Genomic DNA, 10000 nt, shown 5'->3' on the forward strand with positions numbered 1-10000 from the left:
CCCTACGCTGTCGGCTGCTTCGACGCTCTGGTTGCTCTCGGCCACGGTGTACCCCGTTACCCTGATGCTCCGGGCTGCCGGGATGGTGGTGTTCCTCGTGACCCTGATGCTGAAGCGCTGCACCGCCATGAGCGGTGTGCTGCTCGACAGGAAGGGGAGCAAGAGGTCTGTGTGGGCGTAGGTGTCTTCTATTACGCCACATCACGCGACCGCTGCCCATCTTGATGAGGTAGTCTCTCCTTCGCCCAACAGCCACGATGACACCCAGGCGATCCCAGAGGCCTGTCGTGTGATCTGAACGTCGACGTGGCCACCGAGGTGCAGGAGAGGAAGAGTACGGGCGGACGCGTCGTGGCGAAGTTTCGCTTTCTTCCTCAGTCGCTCTGCCTTGGCGTCGCACTCATCAGCAGCGCGCTGCCACTGCTGAGCGTATGAGCGATGATGAGCCGGGACACAGGACCTCATAGGATGACCGAAGAGGACTTGTGCTGGTGATCGCCCTTCCGCCCTCGGAGTGTTGCGCAGTTCCAGCAACCCGCGAGCGAACGCATCCTCGTCCAGGTGTCCCTGCTGTGTGGTCGTGAGGATCAGCTTCTTCACGGACTTGACCGCTGCCTCGGCGTGACCATTGGAGCGTGGATAATGAGGTGAAGATACACGATGCTCCACCCCCCATCGAGCCAGGAAGCGCCGTACCGATGAAGAAGTGAACTGCGGTCCACCGTCAGTCCTCAGGAGAACAGGCACGCCCGTGTCGGCGAACACACCCCGAAGGACACGAACGAGCTGATCAGCCGATGCTGGACGTGAGCATGCAGACACGTGAGGCCACCCAGACAAGCGATCTACATACACGAGGTATGTACGGCCTGCTGCGTGGAAGTAGTCTGCAGAAACTGACTCAAACACCCTGCTGGGTGTGTCCGTGTCCTGCCAGAGAGGTTCGTTGGCTTGGCTTGGTAGGAGTGGACGGCATAGTGAGCATCCAGAAACGACGTTCTCAACGTCTCTGTCCATACCAGGCCAGTACACCGTTTGTCGGGCCCGTCGCTTGGTGCGCTCCATCCCCTGATGACTGTCATGGAGTCGCTCTAGTGTTTCTCGGCGGAGGCTGTGAGGAATAAGAAGCCTCGGCCCGTAAACCACCAGGTCGTCGTCTACGGCCAGCAGACTGCGCACCGGCCAGTACGTACGCAAGCGGTGATCGAGGTCGTGGCAATGATCAGGGAAGCCCTCGATGATGACGTTCTTGAGCAAGCAGTACTCCCCGTCTCTTGCTGCTGCGGCACGTACCATTTCCACAGTCTGATCCTGGAGTGGTGCTAAGCGGACGCCGTCCTCATTGGTGGCAGATAACGCTGAGATGACCGCTGAGTGGAGAGGGTCGAGGTCACCAGAAGTAGCAGCATCCTCTTCCTCCACTGGGTCCTGTACTGGAGCACGTGAGAGGGCGTCGGGCACACAGTGTGTCGATCCCTTTTGCCAGCTTGCTGTGAAAGAATACTGAGCAAGCTTCTCCCTCATGCGCTGCAGCCGCAGGTTCTCTATTTCTCCCAACAACTTGCTATTGAGGAGAGGTATCAGCGGGCGGTGGTCGAGCACTAGATCGAAGTGAGGGAGTCCTTTCAGGTAGGTGCCACATTTCCTGACTGCCCAGACGATTGCAGCCATTTCCAACTCTATTACTGCATAGCGGCTCTCTGTGTCTGTAACAAATCTTGACCCGCATTGCACCATCTTCCACTGGTCACTGTGCTTCTGCAGGAGAACGAATCCAAATCCGTGCATCCTTGAGGCGTCAGTCTGTAGCATCGTTGGTAATGATGGGTCGAAGTATGCCAAGACAGGTGGGCTGACGAGACACTGTTTCACCTTCTCAAACGCCTCTTCATGGTTAGGAGACCAGCACCAACTGTTCTTCGGGCGTAAGAGATCTCTGAGGGGTTGTGCAGCTGCAGCCACAGCAGGAGAAAAGCTTCCAAGCTGGTTTGTAAGACCCATGAATGATCGTAAGTCGGTGATGTGCTGTGGTCGTGGGAAGTCAGAGATTGCCTTAACTTTCTTTGAGTCTGTCGTGTAGCCTTGTCCAGAAACAGAGTAACCACAGTAATCTACCACTCTTTCCGCGAATGTAAACTTCTGTGGGTTGAGAGTGATGCCGTGCTGGTCACACCGCCGCACAATCTGAATGACATGGGCTAAGTGCGCACTGTAGGTGGAGTCATAGGCCAGGATGTCGTCCACGATCTTGATGGTGTTAGGTATGTCGCCGAGAGCTTGGTCTCCTCGACGGTTATACTCGTCTCCAGACGAGACGAGACCCATAACCGCTCGCCGAAACTTGTACCGACCCCAAGGTGTTATGAAGCAGGTTAAATCCTGGTCTTCTTCTCTAATGGGGACTTGAAAATACCCCATCTTGGCATCAAGAGTGGTGAACCAAACTGCTCCGGTCCCGATCGAGGCGATGGCGTCATGAGGTGAGCGCACTGGATACACGGGCCTCTTCACGTAACGGTTGAGTCGTGTCAGGTCAACACACAGCCTTACACCAGATGTCTTTTTTGGGACAGGCACGATGGGGTGGCACCATGCCGTAGGGTAGTCCACACTCTCGATGATTCCCTTGTTAAGCAGCTCTTCCAACTGGCTCTTAATTTCTTCACGCCAATTGTAAGGGATTGTACGAGATGCTGTTACGGCGAAGGGTCGAGCGTCGTCTGTCAACTCGATGGCCATGGATCCACCAGCCATTGCACGTAAACCTTCCTTTGCTTCGAAGACGCTGGGAAAGGCCTTGATCACAGCAGCAGCGTGCCCCGCACGCTGCTGTGGCGTTGGGTCGTAGGAATGAGGCCAGCTGATCACTTCTGTGGGCGTAGATAGAGGTGGCTGCGAGGCGGTCGGGTACTTGATGGAGCTGTTGCCGGTGCGCTGTTCTTCCCTGCGTAGCGGTCGGATTTGAGCCGGAAAATCTTCGGGGAGGATTCCGAGAGCGATGGAATCGTACCAGCTAAGCAGCGCCCCCTTCACCTCCTTCACCACGCTCACAACAGTCTCAGCTTCCCTGTCGCCCAGTTGCAAGTGCGACGAGAAAGTTCCTACACAGGTGAGGGGGTGATTACCGGCAGCATAAAGTCCATCACCATCAGCGGGCGCCAAGCTGGAGGGCGGGATTCCAAGGAGTGTTGCCGTGTCGAGGCCAATAACGGTCGTTTCGGCCCCAGAGTCAGGAGTCCACGTAATCTTGTCTCTTCCAGCGGGATGTGTGGCGGTAATGAGCACCTGGGGCGCAGGTCGTGCCGTCACCGTCTTTGTGTATACGCCTGATAAGAGCTGGTATACACTGGCACTGGCTCCCCGCCTCGGGCCTGCACCGCGATGAGGAGAGACAGTTGAGGAACTCCTCGAAGCTCCTCGTCGTTTCCTCACTGTCTGCTGACATACACTCGCAAAATGCCCTCTTTTCCCGCAGTTACGACACACTTTATCTATTGCCTGGCATCCCCTTTTGTCACTGCGACAATCTTTGCCACAACGATAACAGCCCGTGGGGCTTGAGCCCCCGAAACTGCCCTTCCTGTAGTTCGAGACAGCGTTCACACCATGGCTCGAAGAGTGAGAGCCGCCCCTTAGTACTGCACTACACTGGTTAGCGCTCTCTGATGCTCTGCAAATATCTATGGCGTTTTCAAGGGTGAGTTTCTTGTTTTCCAGCATGCGTTTCAGAGCCACTTCGTCTCGTGTCCCAACGACAATTCTGTCACGCAGCTGATGGTTTATGCACTGGTCGCAAAAGTCACAGAAATTGGCGATTTCCTTTACAGCACATAAAAAGTCGTCAAAACCTTCTTGCGTTTCTTGCACGCGGGAGTAGAAGTCTCTTCTATCCATGATGATGTTGCGCTGGCTTCGCAGGTACTCACACATTGCATCGAGGATGGTTCTTAACTCCGCGTCTCTCGGTAAGCTTATCCCGTAGCGAAGTGTACGGGTCCACTCGTCGTCTAGGACAGCAGCGAGTGCCGCCCTCTGCTCAGCCAGGGAGAGACAGTCTATCCTGGCGAGGGTTACGTATCCTTCAAACTTATGGCGCCACGTGTCGAACTCACGTAAAGATGCTGACGCCGTTAAGTGAGGAATGATGGTGGCGGACGTCGGGAACCTCGCGCCCTGGGTAGACGTGCTGCGGGCTGTGGTTTCGCCTTCATTGCTCGCCGTGGTGCGACTGGGAGCTTGTGTCCCCACTCTCTCCAGCAGCTGGGTTAAACGCTCCTCGCGAGCCTGACTCTGCTCCGACTGTCGCGCTAGCAGGGCAGCCAGCGCCTCCAACTGCTTCTCCATTCTGCGCCGTACCCACTGCAGCCTTGTCCTGATCCTACTCACTGCGCCATGTTCGACTCTTGACCAGCAGGGGCACAGGAAACGCAGGTAACAGTGCAGGTGTTTATTCACAGAAGGTGTGAACAGAAGGCTGGAGGTAGGTGATCTCCCGGCGCCAGGCCGCGCACTTCCACTTAACACTTATGACTGAAGCCTAGCTCGTTCACTCATACACGTATTCATGCCTCACACAAGTCTCGCTCATTCACTCGTTCACACAACTAGCTAACAACCACACAGATAGCAGTTGTTTTGTTTTGGTACGTGTGGATTAACACTTGCATTCATAAACTCTGTGGGGGCTTTCATTACGGTTGTTTTCAAAGGCTACAGATATGATGATGAGTCGCGTTCTTGTGTGTGTGTGTGTGTGTGTGTGTGTGTGTGTGTGTGTGTGTGTGTGTGTGTTCTCTGTCTTCCTTTGTAGCTGCGAATTCCTCGTTAAAACTCACACAAATCATGAAAACAGCCTTGAAAACCACTAATACTTCTGCTACACCCTGTTAAACTTACAAGGAGTGACGGTGAGTGCGTACGTGGCATCAAGGTGTCTAAGAATACGAAGGTAAGGCCTCGCATCACCTGTCCTGCTGTGTTCCTCCTGCAGGTGACTCACGGGAAGGTTTGGCGAGCGCCGCTGCTGTTACTGCGCCGTGTGTGTTACTGGGGGCGTGTGTGTGTGAGGCGGCACGGCGGGTCTTGCAAGGTTACAAAAAAAGAGGGAAAAAATATAAGATTAAAGAAAAGAGTGAGAGAAAAACTTAAAGAATTTCCGCCTAGGTACAGTGCTACTAGATCACCTTGTACAATGCTCTGATTAGGCTGTGTGTGTGTGTGTGTGTGTGTGTGTGTGTGTGTGTGTGTGTGTGTGTGTGTGTGTGTGTGTGTGTGTGTGTGTGTCAGGGGAAGTTACATCACGGAGGCAGGGTCGTGACAGAGAGAGAGAGAGAGAGAGAGAGAGAGAGAGAGAGAGAGAGAGAGAGAGAGAGAGAGAGAGAGAGAGAGAGAGAGAGAGAGAGAGAGAGAGAGAGATTACTCATTAACTCCTCACCTGTGGTATGATACCTAGTCACACGTGTTCACCTGGGTTCGCATTCCTCACGAAAAAAAAAAAAAAAAAAAACCGAAGATAGAGCGGATTACTCGTAAATAAACTTCGTCATCAGCGGTAACGGTTGACCTTTACCTACTTCTTGCGGCGTAGGGGCGTGCGGGTGTGCGGGCGTGCTGGTGGCCGGGCCCGTAAGGCAGCGGCCCACAAACTGTTGCTCCCGAGTCTAATTAATCCCTGCTGTTGCCTCGCTCTCCCTTCCCTCTCCCTCACTTCCTCTCCCTCCTCCTCCTCCTCCTCCTCCTCCTGCGCCTCCTTCCTGTCTTCAGTGACCCAGGTAAGGTTGTCACACTCGTAGGACTCCAATACCTGCATGGGTGGCGCGAGGGCCTCTCTTCTCTTTACGCTGCGTGAGTGCGTGCGTCCGTTGGTGGGTGCCTGGTGGCGGGCAGCGTGTAGCGGCACACACACACACACACACACACACACACACACACACACACACACACACACACACACACACACACACACACACACATGGGTCCCGACCGACCAGAGTTGCCAGGTCCGTGGTTTTCTCGCCCAATTGGGCTCTTTTTCCTGGTATTGGGCGTGAAAAATATGGTTTCCGCGGTTTGGCGCTTTTTGGGCTCTTTTTACCGCAGTTGGGCTATTTTCTGGGCTACTTATATTTGAAAATATATAATATACTCTTGCCTTCCCGACATACCAAATGAGGGAGTAGACTCACTCGTATGATAAGGAGTGGCGCCAGGTCAGCCAGTAGAAGGGTGGTGTGAACAAGTCTCCCCTCTCCCTAAGGGGATTACTACTAGGGCCGCATGACCTCATTAAGACTGTAGGGCATCCATCCTGAACACCTGCATGCCGCACCCATAATTTCCACATTCACCTCACAGCACACACACTGAAACACAGCCACTTTATTTATTCTCAGCCTCGTAGCTGCCTCAGCCTGCCTGGAGGAGATACAAGTATACTGGATGCAGGCCACGTGCATACGTGTGTACGTATGCACGTGAACATGAGCAAGTGGTCGAAATACAGCAAAAAATACTGTAAAGAGTGGGAACAAGAGGACGGGCTCAAGACAACAAAGTGTTAGCACCGTGTATGCTGAAGGAACTGTGTTGTGACATTGGCAAAAGTGAATATTCATTGATAATACACGAAAGTACTGACAATAATAGGAAGAAAAAGCTGTGTATTGTTGTTGTTGTTGTTGTTGTTCGGTACCCCAAGTTACGAACAGAAAAGAATCATAACATCATTCTTGGGACTTGTTGAACTCGATAGAAGCACTGCTGAGGCTGTTACAGCATCTTTGCTTGAGTTCCTGAAAAAAAAAAGTAAATCTAGACATAAAAAAGTGTATTGGTTTGGCAAGTGATGGCTGTAACACAATGTCCGGAGCACACAACTCCGTCACCTCACGATTACGTGAAATAAATCCGGAGGTTACACACACATCAAGTGCATTTGCCACTCGTTACAATTATGCATGTCGTATGCCATGAAAAAACTACCTTCCCACCTTGAGTTCATGGTATCGCAGACATATAAGTATTTTTCGAATAGCTCTCTCCGACAGCAGAAAAATATGCAGAGGTGTACGCTACCATCAATGTGGGAGAACAGCCCCTCAAGATGTTGTTGCAGCAGCTGTCTGACACAAGGTGGCTTTGCTATTATTATGCATGTTATTCATGCATAATATTATTATGCATATTATTCATAAAAATATTGGGCTCTTTTTGAGCTCTTTTGGAGGGTGGAGTCCGCGGGTTTTGGGCTCTTTTTGGAGTAAAAGTGCGCGAAAATACTGCCGCTGACCTGGCAACCCTGCGGCTGCGACCGACTCGCCTGAGTTGACACTAAGCGACGGTGAAGGTGAGACGTACGCCGCCGTGTTCTGGCGTCCCTCCGGATATTCTCGGTGCCACCGCGACTCTGGCACCCCTCTGTTGGGTGTGCGTGGTGCCCCTGGCCTGACACTCCACGCGGCTGCTGTACCTATACCGTGCTCCGGGAGGACAGCAGCGATGCCGCCCTCTCTGTGTTATGCTGTGTTTGGCCCACGCTGTGTTTTTCACGTGTTTCGGAAGTAATGTGATCGCTGAAGGAGAGAAATGCTGGCGTGAGGAGGCGAGACGTGCTTCCAGGCAGTGAGTGGTCAGGTGTGTTGCGTGTGTGTGCCCGGCGAGCGGCGTGCACGGTGCAGCGGGGCGTGTGTTAGGCGGCGTTCCCCAGGGCGAGGAACTGATGCCGCCGCCGCCGCTGCCACCGCCCGCTAACACGAGACGAGGGTGTCGCGGCGGCGGCGTGTCGAGGATCGTGATGAAGGCAAGGAGGTGAGGACTACAGGAGGAGGAGGAGGAGGAGGAGGAGGAGGATGTCGTCGCTGGTGGAGGCACTGCAGGTGTCTCCCGCCCGCAGCCGGCGTAGGAAGCCCTCCACGGCGCAGAGCCTCTACAGGGGCGTCGTCAGGAGCAAGGTGAGAGGCGGCCGTCCGGACTTGTCACTCTTCCTCACCGTGTCTGTTTTCCTTCGCCTCCTCTCCCATTGTCTCTGCCTAATGTTCCCACGCCCACTGTTCACACCCTCATTCACCCGCCTCCCCCTCCCGTCCCCTGTGCCTCTCCCCTCACCCCCGCCGCCCCACATTGCTTACCACCTGTGGCCCCACTAAGACATTAACGGACGGCTTGGGGCTCCTTACGTCCCCGCCGCGCCCCGCCCCACCCGCAGGACGCCCGCTGACCTCCGGATGTGGGCGGGGGCGTGGCGTTGCTGTGTTGGTCGCCCTAACGCTGCAGGGACAAGCCGCGAAAGGGACCTGGAGGAATGGGAGGGTGATGGGGAGGTGGGGAAGGGAGTGGGCCAGATGCAGCTGTGGGGAGGGGGAGGTAGGGGAAGGCGTGGCGAGGGAAGATGTGTGAATGGGCAAGGAGGGGGAGGGGGAGGGGAAGGTGAAGGGGATTATTAAAAAGAGGTGGTGAGGGACGCAACACAGGACTCCTCTCTCCCTCTTCCCTCCCTCCCTCCGTCCCTTCTCCATCACCCATTCATAGCAAGAGGTGGGAGATGAGGGAGGGAGATGCCGTGTGTGTGTGTGTGTGTGTGTGTGTGTGTGTGTGTGCCAGCTCCGTCCAGCCCTGTCCAGCCCTGCCTTGATTCATCTTGGGTCTCTGCGGAAGGGGGCATTTCCATCTGACAGAGAACTAGCTCAGCACTTCCTCCTCCTCCTCCTCCTCCTCCTCTTCCTCCTCCTCCTGTTCGGTGCTATTCCCTGTTGTTACGATGCCTCAAGTCAATGAGTGAATCTTCTCTCTTTATCGTGCAAGGTGATCACGCAGGGGGATAAAGAGTAATGTGCTAATGCCTTGCCCCGCCTCACTCCGCTCCATCCCGCCTCTTTCTTTCTGTGTGAGGGGGGGTAAGACTGTACTGTACATTTACCTGGACCTACGCCAGTGTGTGTGTGTCGTGTGTGTGTGTGTGTGTGTGTGTGTGTAAGGTTATATCACCATGCATACGTAGAAACATAAGAATAGCTGTAAAAAAAAGAATAAATAAAAATAAATGATAATAATAATGATGATGATGATGATGATGATAAAAAAAAAGTAATAAGTAAATAAATGGACAGACCTATGTACACGTGGCAGCCCCTTTATAATGAATACATTCACTATACACTACACATATGTCCATTCCCTCACCATTTTCCTCTCAGTAAACCCTTCTACTAACTCCACTGACATCACAACTGAGTCCATTCCACGCCCTTCTTCATCTTGCAACCTTTCTCCTCTAACCTCCCTCCTCTTCATCTTGCAACCTTCCTCCTCTAACATCCCCCCTCTTCATCCAGCAGTCTTTCTCCTCTAACCTCCCCCCTCTTCATCCTGCAGTCTTCCTCCTCTGACCTCCCTCTTCTTCAGCTTGCGATCTTTCTCCTCTAACCTCCCTCCTCTTCTCCTTCCAACTCTCACCCACTCAATCACTCAAGGCAGTCAGTCAGTCAGTCAGTCACTCAGACCAGAACGTGTCACCTTCAGCATAATTAGGGTTCAGGTTTGGGCAGGAAACAATGAAACAGGTCAGGTTAGGTTAGGTTAGGGTTAGGTTAGGTTAGGTTAGCAGACTCATGCGTGCGTCCCCCAGCTGTATGCGCATGGAGGAACGTGCCTGTTGCCCGCTCACCTGTGGCATCTACCTGTGTGATGGTGAAAGGGAGGTATGTGTGGGTGATGGGTGATGGGAGGTGTGGGTGAACAACATTCTCTCTCTCTCTCTCTCTCTCTCTCTGATTTTCTTTATTGTTACTTATATATATTTAAATTGTAGAACGTGGAGGAGGAGGAGGAAGAGTCAATAATTTGCTCTATTTTGTTTTTTTACGGTGAGAGAGAGAGAGAGAGAGAGAGAGAGAGAGAGAGAGAGATCTAACTTGTTTTTCCTTCTTTTCCTCTGTCCATACAAGTACACATTTGAATAAGCACATACATTCTTCGTACACACACACACACACACACACACACA

The 10000-nt window shown here is 53.3% G+C and overlaps 1 protein-coding gene across 1 annotated transcript in view; it reads left to right on the forward strand.

Annotated features, from left to right (window-relative positions):
- The first annotated feature begins 7914 nt into the window (after positions 1–7914).
- Positions 7915–10000, forward strand: part of LOC135110667 (uncharacterized) — a 57255-nt gene continuing 55169 nt past the window's right edge. The window contains exon 1 of the mRNA XM_064023273.1: positions 7915–7949. The gene's annotated coding sequence lies outside the window, so the exon portion shown is untranslated. The remainder of the gene's footprint in view (positions 7950–10000) is intronic.

Source organism: Scylla paramamosain, chromosome 20 (assembly GCF_035594125.1).
Source record: "Scylla paramamosain isolate STU-SP2022 chromosome 20, ASM3559412v1, whole genome shotgun sequence".
In the NCBI taxonomy this organism is placed as follows: Eukaryota; Metazoa; Arthropoda; class Malacostraca; order Decapoda; family Portunidae; genus Scylla; species Scylla paramamosain.